We start from the raw sequence: 22,120 nt of genomic DNA, 5'->3' as shown, positions 1-22,120 counted from the left end.
AATTTATGTATAAATTAGGTTCTATGCTTCAATTCATGTTTGCATATTTAATGCAACTCATGCAAAGATAACTTTATGTCAGGATTATCTAATCCCATGCTAGAATTCCTGAATCTCTTTCTTTCACACACACATACAGTACACACATTAGGAGATCCTTGCAACATTTAAACATGCCAATAAAGCCAAATTTTTAATAAAGTCATAGCCCTCCTGATAAATCACCAGTATAAAATGTTTCCATAAATAGCAGATGAAATATTCTCAAGCAGGACTATTGGGCATACTTTGTCACTCTACATTGATTCTTCACCATCCAAGAAGTAGAGCACTGAATGAATTGGATTCACCCTTTTCTGATGGGAGAATTGATAGCTCATGGTGATCTCGTCAACCTCCCACCATACCAAAGAATATAAGTATCCACACAGTCAGTTTCCAAATGGTTTGTAAGGATTGGAGAAGTGTGGGCTGTTTGGAAGTTCTCACAGTCAAAGTGCTCTAACAGCAAAGTCACATTTGTTTGGAACACAATATTATGCATTCATATTAATACAGAAGTAACGTTTTCTGACAGTAAAATTGGAGTTTGAAAAAACAAGCTAGAAAAAGTATTGGTGCTTTTGAACTTTAGTGTTAGGAAGACTCCTGAGAATAGCTTGGGCAACCAAGAAAATGAACAAATGGATCTTCAAACAAATCAATACAGAATTCTCACTTGGGGCCCAAAGGACCAGATTCAAATTATCACATTTTGAACACATTGTGTGTGAAGGCATAAGTCTCTGGAGAAGGATCTCATGCAGGGAAAGATGGAAGGAAAGAGGAGAAGATGATCAATAGCAAGGTGGATGGACTCAGTTACAAGGGTATGCTGCACCATTTGAAGTTCTGAAGGACCAGGTTGGGAACAGATCTTCCTGGAGAAAATCACTCAATGACACAAAATCCATCCATCCATCCATCAAAGCTGAAGGCCAATCAGACTTCCATTCTTGACATTAGAGAGACTAAAAGGGGTGAGAGAAGCATACTGCTCACATTCAGTAGTTTGGTCCTTTGTAATATGACATCTCCCTTGTGAAATGAAGGTTCAGATATATTTTCCCTGGCTTTAAAGTTTATGCATATATCATAAGAATCTTAATAGTAATCCTAGCCATTTGAATATAAGTGACTCTCACATACCCTTTGTGGCAATTACTATGAATTCCATATGCCTCTCTTCAGGGGAGAGAGATTTGTTTTTAAGAGAGAATAGAAGACAGATTATCAAAATGTATCCAATGCGCACATACTGCCTCACCACTAAAAGAATCAACAATGGGAACAATTCAGTGGTGGGTTTCAAATTTTTTTAGAACCTCTTCTGTAGGTGTGGTCTGCTTTGTGGGAGTGGCTTGCCGGCCATGGGAGTGGCTTGGCAGTCATGTGACTGGGTGGGTGTGGTCAACTTGTAAAATGTGGTAAAACTCACTTAACAACACTCTTGCTTAGCAACCAAAATGTTGGCTCAGAAACTCTGGCATTTGAGGCACGCAAGTCTAAAAGCTGTCAAGTTACAAGACCCTTGCACCCCTAACCCTTTAGAAAAACAACCCAAGTGCGTTCAAACTTGACAGCTTTAAGATTTGTGGACTTCAGCTCCCAGAATTCCTCCTCTCACTCTTCATCTTGATGATGTGTGGATGGGTGGGGGGAGGGAGCTGGAACGGGTTCTAAATGGCACTGTAGATTTGTGGAACCTCTTCTATAGAAGAGGTTAGAATTGGCAGGAACCCACCCCTGGAACAATTGTAATTTGTTGTGAAGGTAGCCTACACAGAAGACCCATGTGAAACTTTCCAAGTACTGGGGAAATAAGGCAAGAGAAGTATCCTGGAGTGAAATTCACTGCACCTTGCACAGAGGAAAAAAATAATGTAAATACCTGTGCATGGCAGGGAGGTTTGCAGCTATCTTCTGGCCCCTCTAACACTGCCTGGTTATTAGCAGAGATGAATAGTCACCCAAAGAGGTTGTTGTGTCAGTGGCCCTCCTGCTCTGACCGGTATCCAAAAGAGGTTTTCATGGATGTGAAATTTAGGACAGGCTGACCAAGCATTTCAACCTCAATACTTGAGCAGACATGTAGGAGAGGTAGAAGATCAAGTGTGTCCTTATTCAAAGTATTAATTGATAGAACAAAACGCACAAAGCCACAGTGCACCACATTCTGAAGCTCTCGGTTAGTGTTCAGTTAGTTCAGGAAATATTCTTGGAAGGAACTCAAGGACTGTCTGCGGTTTTAAACTTACATCAATCAAATGAAATGAGTCTTCATTCCACAAAATCAATAGAATGAAAAGATGATAAGATACCAAGAAACAGATTAAATGCAAGGTGATTTTTTGGGGGAGGGGAGGCTACTACATATCTGTAATCCCAGTGCAAACTGGAAGATTTAATCCAAAGAATATCAAAATGAAGTTTTAGACTAATCAAAATAAATATATCCCAAAAAATGAGACAAGAAAGAAAGATTCATGCTGATAGTTAGGGCTATGCTGGAGCCATCAGATACTAGTGCAATGTCCTTATTGTTGCCAAAGGGATAAAAGGTAAAGATAACATGGTTGAAACAAAACAAAAAAATAAAATAAAATAATAAAACAGAGAGGCTTGACCTGTATGACTCCCCACATATCAGGGCCACTAGGCTCATTTGTCATTGCCCCATAGAACTGAAACAGCCCAAAGAGAAAGTCAGAAACACTCCAAAATAGAACCTCCATACAAACCATAGAAACTAGTCCGAAGGAAGGAATATAAAGTAAGGTTATTCCAGAAGCCTCTTTTCAATAATCCCTTAGATAAAGTCATGCAAAAAGTATCGTTAAAGCTTTCTTTATTTTTCTATTTTATTATATCAGACCCAGAATTTCTGCATAGTATATAGTCTCGCCAATTTGCCAAAAATGATAGAAAAGCTGACAGAGATTGGAGATGCACTAGACTGGGGACTGAATAGACCCTGCAGACAGAGTTAGATCCAAAATGAGATCCTGACACATAAGCAGATGCTTATTTATCCTGAAACAGGGTCAGATACTATTAACTGTGTCCCTTAGGAAGACCAGCGTAAGACCATAGGATCCTTAAGAAACTGGGCCAGCATTGAATCCATTACTTTGTTCGAGCAGAAGATTGACATGATCAAGGTCACCAACTGCACCCAGCCCCGCTGAGCTTTGGAAAGGAATGAACCTTTGTTCCAGGACAGAGTTTGCCATGTTTGATCCTGAGCTCTGCTTTCCATGCTACTCTTCAGTAGCTCTTTTTTTTTCCTTCAAAAAGATCGTAATGGGAGGTGAGTTACATTTTCATCCATATTAAGACATGTGTCTGCTCTGGTTTAGCCTATCCCATGGACTCAGAGCACCTTTTCTAAATACCAAATAGTTGTGTCTCACAATGATGTTCATGTCCCAAAATGGAGATTTGGGAAACCAATGACTATGTGGACAATTAAATATATCAACCTTTTTATTTACTACATAAATTACTGAATAAATACTGATAAACTACAAAAATTTTATCCAACAATGTTTCTGCAAATGCATAAATATGGTATTATAAATACATATTATAAATAGAGACAAAAGCATATTTCTTCTTTGCTCCTCCTCGAGTTTTAAATATCATATGCATTGCAATTTTCAGGACATCCACAGAGATCAACAAGACAACAGGCAATGAATCATACAAAATTAGTAAAGAGCAAGACTTCAATGGAGTGGCCGGATAGTGAACATCTGAACTCTGCGCCCCCCAACCCCCCAACCCCCACCCCCAATTAAAGAAAATGACCATTTGATACATTCCCAGAACATTTAAACACATTTTGAAACACTGTAAGAGCTCTAAATAAAATTCCAAAGGAGGCTACTTTCTTTGACCTTCAAGGTTACCAATTTCTTTCCAATTAGCCAACTAAATGTTGTATCACCCTGATTACTTCAGTCAATAAAGTGCCACCTTTCAACTATATTAGAAAACCTTTTTCTGATAAGCATTGGAACTAGAAAAGGCACAGGTGCATCCAACAGTGATCACCTGTTTCTCTAACCAATAGCTTTGCTTGCAGCCAATAAGTTTGCGCTTCAGAACCAAGATCTCCTGCTGAATAGGAACAGAGTTCATAGCATAGTTTAGATTCTTCCCCGTGGAATCCAGGCAAAAGGTATAACGGCAGCTGGCTTCAGAAATGGTGTGTGGGAATCTGTTAGGATCTTCCTTAACACTGCAAATTAACACACAAGAGACAGAGAAAGATGTGGTTCACATGATAGCAAAAACGTTTCTTTAACAAAATTCATGATGAATATGGAACCCTGAATGTTAATCAGCACCCATTAGGGGAGAAAGATAGACTAAAGAGGAATCTTAATTTTGTCTCCTACAAGACAGAATCATATCACCCAGAAATCCTTAATCATACCTTAAATGTGAACATAAATATTTATGGTGAATGTTTCTCAGAATTTTCTAGTTCTCTCCCCCATATTTTGGTTATGGTCCTGAACCAAAAAACCCAGAAAAGACTGTTTGGTCTCCTTAACAATTACCACCACATTGCTTTTTATTCAGAAATCATATCTGATATTTATAGCATCCCTTTGTTGATAAAAGAGATTTTGCCTTATAAGAAAATGGTTGAATCTGTGGCTTAGTGTTATCTCTATTGTCAGCTAGAATTTATCAATGAGTCAATTCCCTATGTGGCCCTATCCTGAAGAAAGGCCATTCTCATCTCATATAATAGATTTAAGAAAGGAACCATAAAGAAAATTCTCCTACATTGCTTTTATAGTAATGAATGTAAGTGCAAAGACTGGAATTGACCAACTAACTAAAAATCATATTCACAAAGCCATATTATATTCTTGCAGAATAATAAATGTGATCACTAAGAATCTAACAAATTGATGAACAATTCAAGTGACATTTGCCTATCCAATTATGAATTGTCCAGTGTATTTTTTTTCCAGAAAATGTGTATAGCTTTTAGGTTTGCCAACCTCATAAGATCTTGCAACCTTTAGAAGTTCTCATATCCCAGAATTTTTGAAGCACTCAAAAAGCATTGAGGGATTGTCACTGCCATAATATATTGTAGCTAATATAGTTTAACAGTAAAAGAGTGAATATTACCTGTAATCCCATGGAGAGAGAGATCTGTTTTTAACATCACGAGGCATCCTGGTCATTGATTCTGCATGAGCAAGAGATATGCGCACCTTCACTGTCTCTGGGAATTCAGTATCTTCTTGGATTCCTGGCTGAGTTGGACAATTGTCAGTCATTCTTCCCCTTGGTTTGTTATTAGTTGTATTAGTGTTTCTTCCATGGGCTAAATTCCCCACTGCAAGTACCAGTACCAGCAGAACAACCTGTAAAAGAATCCATGGATGTATCAGACATAGGTAAGAGTAAAGTATCATCTCTTCTGCAAAAAATGTCCATCCTTGGTAGCTTGCGTTATTTTAATATTAGAGTTTACAACTCAAGCATTAAGATAGTTGGTGGGAAGCAATAATTAATTTGCAAATTGAGAGTCACCACTGCTCAAGATTTACTGAAATGCTGAACTGCATTGAGAATTGTTTAAGACAGCCAGTGCGGTATTGTGGTTAAAGTGTACAATTAAGAGTGTGAAAACCAAATGATCAATGATTAAGCGACAAAAAGAAAATCAAGTACAGCTCATCTTTCAGATTATCAGAAATGTCTGAAATAAGTATAATTATATAGAAAAAAAACTTTTTTCAATAACCAATAGTTTTCATTTTTGGTATCAAATAGATTGGAGGTATTTTGTTTATGATAAAAAAATATAATAACTATAACGTGAGCATAAAAAAAATGATTTCAAAAATTATAAAGACAGAACAAGTATGTAAAATCAAATGTTAGATATCTGGAGATAAAAATACAGAGATAAAAGAATAGTTTTTAACAGCAATAAATAGTGCACTCACCAATAAGGGCAATCTTTTGGATGTCATAATTACTCTCTGTGTTGTTATTATCTTGACTTGCTTCCTGCTCTAACAGTGAGATTAGTAGGTCAAACTGTGTTCATGAATGCAATAGCATCTCCTTTTATATTATCTCAGACATTATTTTTCCACTGTAATGCAGAGATAGGTTTCCACTTGTGGTTCTGGGCAATTGTGGCTTTTTTTTTCCTTTTAACTATTTCCTTGTAGTTACACACACACACACACACAATCAAGGGGATATGAAGGGGAATCCACAGGGTTACTGGACCAAATGATTTGTTTGAAAAAAATATAGACGTTATGTAAGATAATAGCATGTTTTGTGAGTTCACCTGATCAGCTTTCAGGAATATGATAGACAGTATGCTATATATTCAGTGATTATAGCCTATTGTTTAAAAAAGTCATTTAGAAAGCTAGCACACATTCATAATGGTTGGGCCACGAGGGAGGTTTACCCCTCGTGGAAATGTGCCCACCAGGTTACCAAGCATTTCACCAGCCCCGGGCCCGGGGAAGGGGCGGTGGGGTAGCAGTGATTATCCGGGAGGACTTAGAGCCGAGGGAGTCCACTGTGCCACAGACGTCCGGATGTGAATCCCTTGTTGTGAAATGGGGCCCTGGGAGGCAGTTGGGCCTGCTGATAGTATACCTGGCTCCCCGCCATACATCAGCGACCCTGCCTGAGCTCCTCGAGCTGATCGCATCGGTGGCGGTTGAGACCCCCAAACTTCTAGTGATGGGGGATTTTAACCTGCCATCGGTGGGAGAAGCATCAGAGGGGGTTCGGGAGTTCATGGCTTCCATGATAGCCATGGACCTGACTCAAATGATTCAGGGCCCAACACATGAGGGAGGTCACACCTTGGACCTTGTTTTTGTCTCTGGCCAGTGGTTGAGTGATCTGGGAGGAGTGAATTTAACCATCACTCCTCTGTCATGGTCAGATCACTCACTCCTCCGACTTGACTTCCCTGGTGCTACCCCTCGCTGCGGGGAGGCGGAACCGGAAAACACTAGATGGTTCCACCCCAGGCGCCTGATGGAACCAGATAGGTTCCAGACGGAGCTTGGGCCACCTCCTGCAGCCCTGACCCGCCCTCGGGTAGAGGACCTGGTGGCCGCGTGGAATAATGCGACTACCGGGGCCTTGAACCGGGTGGCGCCTTTGCGGCCTCTCCGGCGGCAACGATCCACCCTGGCTCCTTGGTTTACCGAGGAGCTAAGGGTGATGAAGCGCCGCAAGAGACGCCTAGAGAGTCGTTGGAGATCCTCCCGATCCGAATTTGACCGAGCACAGGTACGAGCCCATTTGAGGACATACCTAGTGGCATTGAGAACGGCCAAACGTCAATACTGTGCCGCTCTCATTGCATCCGCAGAGAACCGCCCTGCCGCCCTGTTTCGGGTGTCCCGCTCCCTTCTGTTTCAGAGGCCGCGGGAGGCCCCTTTACAGGGTAGGGCAGAGGAATTTGGGAAATATCTGCTGGATAAAGTCGCTCAAATCCGGAAGGATTGGGTCCCCTTCAGTGGCCCAGTCGAGACGCCAGTGGCGAGTCTTGAGAAACCTTTTTGGGAGGAGTTTGACTTGGATGTCATCGAGGATTTGGACAGATTGCGTGGACGACTGCGACCTACCACATGTTTATTGGACCCGTGCCCCTCCTGGCTTGTACTGGCATCCTGGGAGGTTACACGCGACTGGCTCCTGGGCCTAGTGAATGCTTCGTTGGTTGAGGGGTCTCTTCCGGCCGCCTTGAAAGAGGCGGTGGTGAGACCCTTGCTCAAGAAGCCTTCCCTGGACCCTACGGAGCTGGCCAATTATCGTCCTGTCTCCAACCTTCCCTTTTTGGCGAAGGTTGTAGAGAGTGTGGTGGCTTCTCAGTTCCCACGACATCTGGAGGAGAATGATTATCTAGACCCGCGCCAGTCCGGCTTTCGCCCCGGGCACAGCACAGAGACGGCCTTGGTCGCGTTGGTGGATGATCTCTGGAGGGCCAGAGATAGGGGTTGTTCCTCTATCCTGGTCCTATTAGACCTCTCGGCGGCTTTTGATACCATCGACCATGGTATTCTGTTGCACCGACTGGAGGGGTTGGGGGTCCGGGGCACCGTTTTGCGGTGGTTTGGCTCCTACCTCTCTGGCCGGACGCAACGTGTGTTGGCAGGGGAGCAGAGGTCGACCCTAAGCCCCCTTACCTGTGGGGTGCCACAGGGGTCGGTCCTCTCGCCACTCCTGTTCAACACATACATGAAGCCGCTGGGTGAGATCATCCGTGGTTTCGGGGTGGGATATCATCTGTATGCTGACGATACTCAGCTGTACATTTCCACCCCGAACCACCCCAACGAGGCCGTCGAAGTGATGTCCCGGTGTGTGGAAGCCGTACGGGTCTGGATGGATGACAACCGACTCAGGCTCAACCCTTCCAAGACGGAGTGGCTGTGGGTTTCGCCCCCCCCCCCCCCGGTTCAACCAGTTAATCCCATCTCTGGGCATTGGGGGCATTCAACTCGCCCCCATGGAGCGGGCGCGCAATTTGGGCGTCCTCCTGGATGCCAGGCTGTCCATGGATGACCATGTGACAGCCGTGGCCAGGGGGGCGTTCCACCAGGTTCGCCTGGTGCGCCAATTGCGCCCCCTATTGGACCGGGACGCCCTACGCACAGTCACCCACGCGCTGGTGACGTCTCGCCTGGACTACTGTAACGCTCTCTACATGGGGCTTCCCTTGAAATGCACTCGGAGACTGCAGTTGGTCCAGAATGCGGCCGCGCGGGTGATTATGGGGAGTACGAAGTACTCCCATGTGACACCTCTCCTGCGCGAGCTGCACTGGCTTCCTGTGGTCTATCGGGTGCGTTTCAAGGTCTTGATTACGATCTTTAAAGCGCTCCATGGCTCAGGACCTAGTTACTTGCGGGATCGTATTCTGCCCCATACATCCCTGCGACCAATTCGCTCGCACAGAGAGGGACTCCTCCAGGTGCCGTCCACCAGACAGTGTCGAGGGGCGGCGCCTAGGAGTAGAGCCTTCTCTGTGGCGGGCCCAGCCCTGTGGAATGACCTCCCTCCGGATATTAGGACGACGTCCGACCTCCGTTCCTTCAGAGTTAAGCTCAAGACCCACCTATTCCAAGTAGCTGGCCTGGCTCAACCATGATCCAACTATATCGCTCCTGACGGGTTTTTTATTAATGTAATTCAATAGAATTTATTTATCGGGGTTTTTAAATATTGTGACTTTTTAATTCTTTTAATTGTTAATTGTTTAATTGTTTTTTAGCTATTAGCCTACCTCCTCCTTGTATACGTTTTGTATACGTTTTATATACGTCCTTGTAATATGTATGTCCTGTCCAGATTTGTATTGTATTGTATTGTACTTTGTATTTTATTTGTTTTATTGTACGCCGCCCCGAGTCCTTCGGGAGAGGGCGCGGCTTAGAAATAAATATTCTATTCTATTCTATAATCTATGCAATTAAAAAAAATCATAGCCAATTTGGTCTAATGGCTAAGGCAGTAGGATAGAAAGCAGAACATCATGATTTCAAGTCCTGCTTTAGCCAGTGACTTGGTCCAGTTAGTCTCTCTCAGTCTTTTTAAGCTTCCTTATTTGTTTTTTCTTAAAGATAATATTAGCACATTCAGCATGGACTCCATGTCTCCTTTAAAGTTCAAGAAACCATGGTGGGGTTTATTTTAGCCAACACTATTTTGTTGTTAGTCAATACTAGCCTCTTCGGAAACTGAATAATAGGGATTGCATTCTGGAAATCCTTACACTTGCAAGTATTAAGGAAGATACAAATTTGACCTGGAAAGAGGTTGACATAACCCATAATTTTCCCAGTTGTGGAATTTTATCTAGGATCAATGCTTTCTATTGTTTACTTCTCATATCTAATCAATGTATCTTATAGTTTGATTTATTGTTTTATGATGCATCACATATACCAAAAAAGACTGAGAGATTGGGCTAAAGTTTATTACCTAATATAAGGATATATCCCTTTTAATAAATGTTTTTTGCTTTGCCTGGCATACTCATGATTTGCATTATCAAGATGGATGAAAAAGTCATAGTGTTTTCTCTCCCAAATCCAGGAACAGTTCTTCCAGCCCCAAGTGAGTTTTAAAGGCAACACTGGTATAAAATATGGAGGGTGACTGAGATTGAGAAAGGCATTTGTGTTGTTCTGCCAAGGAAATGAATCCTTCCCCATGATGTGCATGTAACCATCAAAATATTAGTGGTGAATGGGAATAAATATTTAAGTGGTAACAGAAATGGGCGCACACTGATATTCTTCTCCAAATAATAATCTAGACATCACTAGCATACATAAGAATAAGGCCAGATTCCTCCTCAGGTAGCAACAACTGATTACCTTATCAAGGCTTGAGAGCTGGTTGTGTTCTGACCGAGGCTTCCCAAGAGCATGAAACAAACTCCTTGTCCCTTCTCTTAATTTGCTGTGAATTCTGCTCATTCACAGCCAGCAAAATATTTCAAAGGAGGATTTACGGTCACAGACCTTATCTGGCTGGGAGAACTGACTGGCCGATATCTGCAGAACTTGACAAGGAGTCTCAGAGAGTCACGAACCAATTAGCAAACCCTGCAAACTCCACTCCCCTTTCGCTCCCCTATTTCCTCTGGGAGGGGGCATTCCTCATCTGGCTTTATTTCCAAGTTGCCCCTGTTCTTTAGTTGTTCCCTTCATCTGGCAACTCTGCGCATGCGCACACTGGGAACAGGCTCCAGCTGTTCATCTGCTCACTGATGTCTGACTCTTAAGGCAGCTGATAGCTGGCATAGGGTTCTGGCCCCTCTCTGCCTCCAACACAGACCCCTCATCAGAGCCATCCCCAGACTCCAGGACTGGCTCATATTCCTCCTCAATCTCCTCACTGTCCAAATCTGCTGCCAGTTCCGCTGACCGCTGGCAGGCCAAAACATGTTGATGCTTGGATGGGGAAGATCCATGGTTGCAGGTAACACTGTGAAGTCAAAAGAAGAAAATCCCAGAAAAAGCCAATGGTAAACCACTATCACACTGTTGCCAAAAAAAACTTTCCAATAATCCCCCAGGGATTGAAGGAGACTTTATCTCATTATAGCTTTTGGATAGCACATTTTCTCTAAATGGTTGTTTCAGAATGCTGTTGGGGGATAAATCATTTTTCTCACTCTACCCTTAAAGACTTTTTATGTAGTAAACATTTGTCTGTAAGCTAAATAACCGTAATTTTCAGGAAGGGGACAGAATGACAGAGTGACCTATTTTCATTTTTTTTAACTGAATGACAGACAATGGTGAGTGTCATCAATTTGTTGTAATGGCAGGTAGTGCATCAAATGGAAAGTATTATGACCGGTAGGCCAGTTGAGTTGCCTGTGAAACTTTCCCCCGCACTTTCCCTGGGCTGTGATTGAGAGCAAGTTCAGCACAAGCCATTCAGCAGAACAAATCTTTCCCATCCTATTGCTGATGTCAGTTTGATTCATTGCAAATGTAGGGGAGAGGGAGGTCAGACCTAATGTGGGTGTACAGTGGGGGAAATGAAATAGCAGCCCAGCAAGATGAGCTCTGTACCCACGTTGCAGTTACCGCCAGAATGGTATTAATCATGAGTCCTCTTGCATGAATCCCAGTTATGCTCTTTATAGCTTTACTTATTTCCTTCAGAAATGAGGTGACCTGCTTGGTACCCTACTAATTGTACTTAAGTGAAATACCAAGAATATAATGTCAGCAGCTGACATGTCTTTCAGTCTGACACTTTTGTTCCTTTGTCTGGGTTATTGCACAAATAATTTTTACTGATTTGTATTCTTAGCTACCCGAGAGCATTTAGTTATTACCTTTATAGTCATTGACCTGCTCAAAAAACAAAAAGAAAACATGTTGTAAGACAGCAAATAAAAAACACAGTAAAACCTAATAATTCAATAATTAATAATAATAATAATAAATTTGAATTTATTAGCCGCTCCCTTTCCAGGCAGGACTCGGGGCGGCGTACAATGGGCATATAGAACATAGAAACATGTGTACAAACACATAAACATACAAAAATACAGAGACACACATGCACGGAGGAGGTAACCAATTACAACATTTAATTAAAAAACCCCTCAATGTGCGCTTCCGCCACCTCTCTGGGTTAATAAACCCGTCCTCAAGGTGGGCCCTCGAAAGGGCAGGAGGCCATACCTGCGAGAGGGGGGGAGGAGGAGCTTCCGGAGGGAAGAGGAGCTGGTGTAGTTAAAGTGTGCCTATTTTAATTAAGTCCTTCTCAAGGATCTGCAATAGGCAGATGATGTTCTTGCTTGAGGGTATTAGAGGTATCATTGCACAATGTAAGATATTTCCAAGCAAAGCTGCCTTTTGCCAGTTGACTTATGGTGATTCTGTCAATGTCAATGATATTCAAGTGGTGTTCCAGTTGTTTTGAGATTGCACTTAAGGCACCTATTACTATTGCTTTTGCCTTTGCTTTCTTTTGACACAGTCATTCTACTTCTATTTGCAGGCTTTTGTATTTTGTGATATTTCTCCAGTTCTTTTCTATTCTGCTGTCTCCAGATACTATCCAGACTTGTTTGTCTTTCTTATCAACAATCGTTAACTTGATTATGGGTTACTTTTTTAGTTTTGATCACTATTATTATTGAAAACTTCTGATCAATCAAATTATTTGTAGCTGGTACAGATATTTAGAGATGAAAAAATTATTTGAAAATCATGTTAGGCAATTGACACAATGCTAATCAATGCTGTAATAATTAATAAAAATGGGATTTATGTTCCTTTGCAAAAATACAATTTTGTTTGCTTTCCTTGTAACTTGCAAAAGTATTAAGTTACATCGTTTTACTGGTGCTTTCAGTTTCAATGGATTTGTCAGACAGTGAAAACATGCTGGTCAAGCTCATAAAATATAAAGCCTCAAATAGTGTTTGTGTACATCAGGGGTGGGAAACTATGGCCCTTTTATGACTGGTGGACTTCAACTCCCAGAATTCCTGAGCCAGCATTTCTGGTTCAGGAATTTTGGGAGTTGAAGTCCACAAATCACAAAAAAACACAGTTCCCCACCTCTGATGTACATGAATGATGGTTGCCACACAGATCACAACATTGCCATGTTAATCTTGCTCTGATCATACTTAGACTACAGTAATACGGTCCCTGGTAACTCTAGAACCTTTGGATTTTTCAAATGTCCCCCTCTGAGAATCAGAATGAAATAAGTGGACAATTTTCATGTTGGGGTTAGTTTCAAAGTAGAATTCCCCAAAGACTCTTGTTGTAATTGGTGCCTTTTGGCTAGTTTATGAAGAAGAACAGAGGTGACCAAGTTAGTTGAAAGTATCTAAAGTATTTACAGTAAGCAAAAGGATCTGAATGAAAAGACAAACCCATCAGATAAGCATGCTGATAAAGGAGATATCTCCAAAAAGTTCCAGTGTTTTTTCTAGAACTTTAATCCAGACACACCAGAAAAAAAGATTTGCCCAGGTTAAAAATAATAAATTCACCTATGATATTTACTCCATTTTATTTCAGAGTCATTTAATTGAACAGGTGAGAGGGAGACAGTCCTGGGAGAAAAATATTGAAGAGGTAATTGAAAGTTATGCCAAGAAATCCTACTGACAAAGGAGGGCTACAGACTATAGTTCTCTCTTCTACTCATCTTGCAGTTAGCCTTCCCTACTTTCCTACCATATTTTCTATTAGTAAAGAACATGACAGCACCATGTGTTTAAGGTTCCTGGTTCAGTCAAAAAACTTATTCAGTTTAAGGGATGAATAAGGATTGATACCCCAAGAGTCCCTCAGAGAAGAAGGGCCTTCTATCAATGAAAGGGGTTGGGGTTTTTTTTGCTTCTGTATCATCACATATGTGTAACCAAGGGAATCAAGAGGAGGATCAACTGGAGTCTCATGGTAAGCTAAGCTTGGTGAACAATTTTGGCATCTGTGATTTTACCACTCTGAGTTTGTTCTAATGATGCAGACATCTGAAGAGTAATAAACTACCTTCTGAAATAATCAAGTTTCTTAATCAAATTCAAATTAATTGAATTTTCCCAGTTTGATTACAATTCTTAGAATTACAAATGTATTTGGAAGGTACCATGCTAGAAAAGATTGCCCTAGGATTACGATGTCCTATTAACTAATACCTATCATGTGAAAGATCCGAACTGCATTATTGATTAGCTTACTAGGTGATTCCAGTTGCTCTCTACCTGCATCCTCAGAGTTGTTGCCACATACCAAAGTAGAAAACAAACAAGAAGCTTGGGAAACTTCGAAAAATATTATCATAAAAGCCCAGTCCAGCACAATACCACTGAAAAAGAAAAACAAGACATCCAAGAAGAAACCAGCATGGCTGCACAAACATCTTTCTGATAAACTGAAAGACAAAAAGGATAAGTACAAAAATGGAAATAGGAACACATAACTAAGGCAGAATATCAGCAGCTAGCCAGAATCTGCCAGAAGACAAAGTCTTGGTACTAACCTACTTCTTGGTAAGATAGAAAAAAGTGAGATAGATAGCATCACCATCAGATGGATTTGTAACTAGCTGATAAACCATACTCAATGTGTAGTCCTTAATGGTACTACATCCACATGGTTTAGGTTTAGGTTTTATTGGACTTATATGCCGCCCTTCTCCCAAAGGACTCAGGGCAGCGTACAACATAAAAACACATATGACAAAAGTTAAAAAAGATTAAATAGGAAATCCAATAACCTTCAATTGACAATTTAAATCAAATTTAGGATTAAATTAAAATTGACAATTTAAAATTAATAATTTATTTTATTCTATTCAGTCCAGGCCGGCTTGCTGAAAAAGCCAACTTTTTAGGGCATGCCAGAAAGACCAGAGGTCTGGAATTATGCGAAGCTCCGGGGGCAGCTCATTCCAAAGGGAAGGTGCTCCTACAGAGAAGGCTCTCCCTCTGGGGATCACCAGCTGAAACTGCCTGGCCGACGGCATCCTGAGGAGGCCAACTCTGTGGAATCGTACTGGACAATGGGAGGCTACCGGTGGCAGTAGGCAGTCCCGCAAGTACCCTGGGCCTAAGCCATGGAGCGCTTTAAAGATCATAATTAACACCTTGAATAGCACCCAGAAAACAACCGGCAACCAGTGCTTAAAAGGGGTGTAACATGGGAGCACCTAGGTACCCCCATGACAACTCGTGCAGCCACATTCTGGACCAGTTGGAGCCTCTGGGTGCTCTTCAAGGCCAGCCCCATGTAGAGAGCATTAGAGTAGTCCAGGCCAGAAAGGATGAGGGCGTTAGTGACTGTTCACAGGTCATCCCAGTCCAGGAAGGGGCGCAACTGGCATACCAGGCTGGTCATGGCCATAAGATGTTCTTCTAAACTAAGCCCCGTATCCAGGAGGACTCCCAGATTGTGGGCCCTCTCTGAAGGGACTAAATTTCTCCCCCTATCATCAAAGATGGTACGTGATGCACAAATTGGGATGACGGGAACCACAGCCACTCAGTCTTGGAGGGATTTAGCTTGAGCCTGTTCGTCCCCACCCAGATCCGCACAGCCTCCAGGCACCAGAACATCATGTCGAGGGCATCGTTGGGGTGGTTTAGGGTAGAGATGAAAAGTTGGGTATCATCAGCGTATTGATGATACCGTACTCCAAACCATGGATAATCTCGCCAGCAGTTTCATATATATGTTGAACAGGAGGGGGTGATAGAACCGACTCCTGGGGCATCCCACAAGTGAGGCCGATCGGGGTCGATCTCTGCCCTCCAGTCGACATGAACTGCGATCAATCCGAGAGGTAGGAGGAGAACCACCGCAAAATGGTGCCCCCCACTCCCAATCCCCCGAGTTGTTGCAATAGGATACCATGGTCGATAGTATCAAAAGCCGCCGAGAGGCCTGATAAGACCAGGACAGAGGAGCAACCACTGTCCCGGGCCCGCCAGAGATCATCAACCAATGCGACCAATGCCGTCTCCATGCTGTACCCGAGCATGAAACCCGACTAAAACGGATCCAGGTAGGCAGCTTCATCCAGGTACTGGGGAAGTTGACGTGCTACTGCACTCTCAACAACAAAGTGGAGGTTGGAGACCAGAAGATAGTTGGCTAAAGAAACTGGCTCCAGGGAAGGCTTCTTAAGGAGGGGCCTCACCACTGCCTCCTTCAAGATGGTGGAAAAGAATCCCTCTCTCAATGAAGTGTTGGTAATCGCCTGGAGCCAGCCTCGTGTCACCTCCCAGGAAACCAAAACTAACCAGGAGGGACACGAGTCCAGCACAAAAGTGGCAGCAATAAGTCTCCCCATAATCCTATCCATGCCCTCGGGAATCACAGGATCAAACTCATCCCAGATAGTCTCCACAAGATTAATCCCCGTCGACTTGCCCGAATCTACCCAGTCAGAGTCCAAGCCTATCTGAATCTGAGCAATTTTGTCCTGCAGATACTGGACTAATTCCTCAGCCCTGCCCTGCAAATGGTCTTCCCCAGTTCCTTGATTAAGTAAGGAACGGGTCACCCTAAACAGGGCAGCTGGGCAGTTATCTGCGGATGCGATAAGAGCGGAAAAATGTTCCCATTTTGCTGCTTTTATCACCACTAAGTAGGACTTAATATGAGTTCTTACTAGTGTTCGGTCAGATTTGGACTGGCCGGCCCTCCAACCACTCTCTAGGCATCTTCTCTGGCGCTTCATCTGCTAATTATTCAGATGCGATGGTAACTCTAGAACTTTTGGATTTTTCAAGTGTCCCCCTCTGAGAATCAGAATGAAATAAGTGGACAATTTTCATGTTGGAGTTAGTTTCAAAGTAGAATTCCCCAAAGGCTCTTGTTGTAATTGGTGCCTTTTAGCTAGTTTATGAAGAAGAACAGAGGTGACCAAGTTAGTTGAAAGTATCTAAAGTATCTATATTAAGCAAAAGGATCTGAATGAAAAGACAAACCTACCACATAAGCCTGCTGATGAAGGAGGTATCTCCAAAAGGTTCCAGAGTGTTTTCTCTAGAACCTAAAGATAGTGCTGGTTCTGAATGTTTGTCCAAATAGGCCAAAACATCTAGCATCAAAATGCCTGGAACAGCCCACCATCTAATGCCAATGTATTTGTGCAGCTGGGAACTGTTGCAACTGAGAGTAGAGGTAAAAGTGAGGATCTTTCAGAGACCCCAATCTGAAGCTCCTAGCTAAAATAAAAATAAAGACATCTGAAAACAAAGCAGCAAAAGGGAAGGGAGCAAAACATCATGTGAATGTTTAAAATAAAACAATTAGTACCTGTCTGAGGCTCCTCTGAGGTTAAGGGAATGTCCCCTGGGCAAAAGATTAATATTAAATATACTATTGCTATTTTTAAAAATATTTATTTAATGTTTATATCTCTTCATATATAATTTTTATATTTTTGCTTTTAGATATATATTACCTACCTACCTATCTTTTTGTAATGTTTGTTTTAATATTTTTTAAAATTATAAGTTGTTTGTATCCTACCCTCCTAATGCTCCTTATATATATTTTATTTCATTTGAGTAAAGTGGGCTTTTTAACACACACACACACACACAACCAATCAGCAGCAGTAGTAGCAGCAGCAGCAGCAGCAGCAACTGAAATAGGCATGCTAGAAACCTGCAGCAGATGGAAGAGGTGTCTAATCTGGCATTTATGATGCAACAGCATGGCTCTACTGGCAAAGAAGCTAGCTAGAAGATAAAACAGCCACCCACAGACCACAACAGACTTAGCTGACTGTACACAATAAGCACAAATGCAGAGGGTTTTTTAGATTACTATTTTCATAAGCTGAATTTTTGCATAAAATAATGTTTCGGTTCAGATTGATATCTTTGAAGCTGATCAGTTTAAGACCAGTGTTTAAAACTGAAAACAGGCAAGCAGAAAGAAAGGAGCGAGACATAGGTTATGCTAAAGAAATAGCAAGCTTTAGCAGTACAGTTGTATGTCTTAACCTATAATTCTAGGTATTTATTTCCATATTAGTAACTCCTGCCTTTAGACTATTTTATTTATTTATTTTTATATTTATCATCCTATAAGATTTTATTTATAAATATTTTATATTTATTTATAGTAAGTAAAACAAATGTATAATACGTAAAACAAAGCAACTACTCAAAAAAAGTTCTTGTAGAACTAGGAGTTTCAGTATTTTAAAGAGGTTTGCAGTTTGGAAATCTAAATGTATAGGGCAGGGGTGTCCAAACTTGGGAACTTTAAGACTTGTGGACTTCAACTCCCAGAATTCCCCAGCCAGCCATGCTGGCTGGGGAATTCTGGGAATTGAAGTCCACAAGTCTTAAAGTTCTCAAGTTTGGACACCCCTGGTATAGGGAATATAGAAATACTCTTTTCTTGCTAAGATTTACTATTGTCAGCCTGATGTGTTCAGCATAATTATTCTAAGCATTTGTGTTTTGTTCTAGTTGGTTACTATGGCAACCACACATTATGTTAAGTCATGGTTTGTTCAACTGTGCAAACTGAATAAACAATGGCAGGATTCACAGAGTAATCTAAGCCAAAATGAGAACATTTTATGATTTAGCGTGGTGTGACTCCAACCAGTGACCAAAGGAGATAGGGGGGAAACCAAACACAGAATAAGGTGTGTAGGGCAGAGGGTGATTCTCATAGCTGTTTTCAAACTGTGAATTCAAACGATGAATTCCTTATTGTCCCATTGGGGCTTACTAGGTCCCTCAGTAACTTTCTCAGTCTGTGTATGCATGATTAAGGTTAGCAGGTGCTGTTTGGAAGACGACAGCCTATTCCCAGATGTGAGCACATCCCACAGAGGGTGACTTCTAATCCTTTTTTCTTCCTGGTCTTCTCTCGATTCTTATTATGTGCAGGGTGGGTATAGAAGAGCTGGGCTGGAGCTTCCACATTTCTTTCTCCCCCTGCCCCCCGAGAAGGCCAAATCTAACTTTCAATATAAGAACTATTTGTGCAGTTCCTATGGAAGTAGTTCAGAGGTGGGTTGCTCCTGGTTTAGACCGGTAGTGGAATTCCGGCTGGGGTCACAAAACAAGCAGTGTCCCAGGCCTGCCACGCCCCCGAACCTGTTCCCTCGCTGCCACTGGGCTGCCGCCATTTTGGATTTTAGTGACTGCGTGTGCGCAGTTCACTGTAAATTGTTCTGTGCATGCGTGAAAAATAATTTACATTGAACAGCGTGTGTGCATATTGCAAACCAGTAGTAAAACCGCCAGCAACCCACCCCTGAAGCAGTTACTAGTTATAGTTATTTTCTTATCTTGGATAGAACTCTGTTTGTTCACTGTTTAGGCTTCCTTTCTGAAATGAGTTCCTTTCTATTTGGGTGGCTTTGCTCACAATACCCAGTTGGGTATTTAACCATAAACCGTGTTTATTCCACCCAGTTTTCTAGTTTTGCTAAAACAGTGAATCATCAACTAATCAGTCAAGCTGGATCCACGTAGCATGCTTGGGTAAAATGTGGTTAGGTTTATTAATGACACTTCTAAATTCCCCCCCGTCATGTGTCATCCCTGGCAAGCAGCTTCTTTATTTGCACAAAGTTGCCAGGGATACACAATTTTGGGTGTTTTGGAATTTCTCATCAAGTTTCTTGTTGGACATAAATACTCAGCCTATCAGGTAGGACCACTGGTTTGCTGGCTCCTTAAGGCCACCTTAACTCTAATGAAATATTTTACATCTGATTACTCGGTTAAAATATGAGACATTATCCTATTTTTGAGTGTTCCTAATGTAAATTAAGTTTTAATGGTTTGAGAGTTTAGCCCAGCATTATTTTGTATGGTCAGGTTTAGGGCTCCTTTGCATGCAGAGCTTCCAGTTCTGCCTTAAGTGGCAATTGTCATCAGCCATTGTCGTATCCACCCTTTGGCCACTCTATGGATCAGCATTCTCCATGCCCATCTCATACCGCCTCTTTTAGATCCTCCATTCTCATCCTGGTGTCATCCTTTATAGTGGCCAGCCAGTGGGTTCTAAGGAGGCCCCTTCTCCTTTTTCCACTGATCACTCTCAGCATGATTGTTTTTTTGAGTGAGTCAGGACTCATGACATGACCAAAGTATAACAGCCTCTCTTTGGCAATCTCGGCTTTAAGTAATAATTTTTGGTGAGGTTTGGTAAAGAAGTCTGACCGTTTAGAGAAAAAAACTACTTGGCCCATCTTAGAGATATTTATAAGTCGCATTATATATAGATGTAAATATAACCTACAAAACCCTGGTTGATCTTAGAAAAAAGAACAATCAGATCAGATTAATACTTGGTAAGGGGGATTAGGGTTGCCCAGGGTTGCAGTTAAATGGGAAAGTGAATTAGAAAGAGAATATTCCATCAGGTTGAGAAGCACACTGCATGGACATGCGATGGAAGCATGTGGAACCTTAGTTTTTCTAAATGGTGAATTTATTCTGTTAGTTTATCAGGTTACTTTAATTACGTTTTATGAAAATAGAGAAGGTGACGATGTAGTAGTTAGCAGATCAGAACTTTTGAAAAGTCTGAGTTTAGTATTACATATAGAAGTTAGAGTCAGCTCATAACAGAAAGCAAAGTAACTTTATTTTTCCCTAATGAAATACATATGAAAGTCATTTCAAAAAGAATGAAAAAAGAAAAATAATAAAGGAAAAAAGGTTGAAAAATGAAAAGAGAAAGACAAGTACATACATGAGGGGATAAAGAAATAAAGTTGTAATGAGTAGAAAAGTAGTAAGACAAGAAAATTTACTAACTCCTATTAAGGCTTCAGAAAGAAGTTGTAAAAAAATACCAGGACATTATAGAAATGAAATATAGTTTAGCAAATGAATGCAAAAAAGAGGCTTTTGGTAAATTGAGACTATAAGATTCTCTTCATAAGACTATATGAAGAAAAGTGGCAAAATGTGTAACAATCTGATGTGTATCTATTCCAAAGTAAGTCCTACTAAATTCAGTAAAACTCTTGCGTAAGATTATCTCAAATCACAATTTGCAAAGTAATGTTATCTGAAGGTGACTCAGAGAAGATAATTAGGGAGGCCAAAACTAGAGTCTGAGCAGGTCAACAGTGTAGTATTTGCTTCTCCTGCCAAACTGAAGGCAGCAGATTAGAATTAATTCAGATTCATCAAAATAATTCAGTGGCATGCAAAATAGTCTGAATTCAAAACTTTTGTGCCGCTCTAGTTTCCAGGATAGATATACTGGAGTGAAAAGCCAATAATCTTGTGCAAAAATAACTTGTGTCTATAACAATATTATTTAAATGTATCCAATAAATAAATATCAAATGCACCACTCCTGATTTCTTATATGAATTTACATTTTACATGTTAGTCTTCAGAGAACTAGCTGATCTCTAATTGAAAACACACATTTTGTTCTGTGTTTTGCTTAGTCAAGTCCTGAGTAAAAAATTGTCTAGAAATTCAAAGTAGGCTGCTGGAATATTTAATGGTTGAAAACATGATGTATAAAAACTGCCATAAACAATGAATGTTTCACAACATATTTATGCAAATTCATGTATTTAAATAATTATATAAAATTATTTATATAATTTATATTATAAAAATATTATGGTCTTTTAAGGTATTGTTTGAAGATCTGAAAGAGATGGAAATATAAACTGGTAATATGTAACAAAACAGAACTTGCTTAGAAATGTTCCCTTTTCTCTGATCAGTCACCCATCATTTTATAGCTTTTTTAAACATCAAGCTCATTATGTTCTTTCAGCCAGTGTCTCAAATGGAACCACTTCGAAAGACTTAGATTCATGCACACATATTTAAAGGTTTTAAATTGAGATTGGTATTGTACTCTCGGGGGGGGGGGGGGGGAACCAGAAGATATTTAAATCAATTTTATTTTTGAAATGTGATTTATAAAAGGATAGTACCATACATCCTTATTTTTAATATTTAAGCTCACTGAAACTAAATTTCAGATAATAAGCACTGGAACTGCTCCATATATAATCTGATGTAAGATCAAGCCACTTGTTTAGAAAT

The sequence above is a fragment of the Natrix helvetica genome (genome assembly GCF_964273705.1).
Source record: "Natrix helvetica genome assembly, chromosome: 2".
Taxonomy (NCBI): Eukaryota; Metazoa; Chordata; class Lepidosauria; order Squamata; family Natricidae; genus Natrix; species Natrix helvetica.
The sequence above is the reverse complement of the archived record's forward strand: the minus strand, read 5'-3'. Positions refer to the sequence as shown.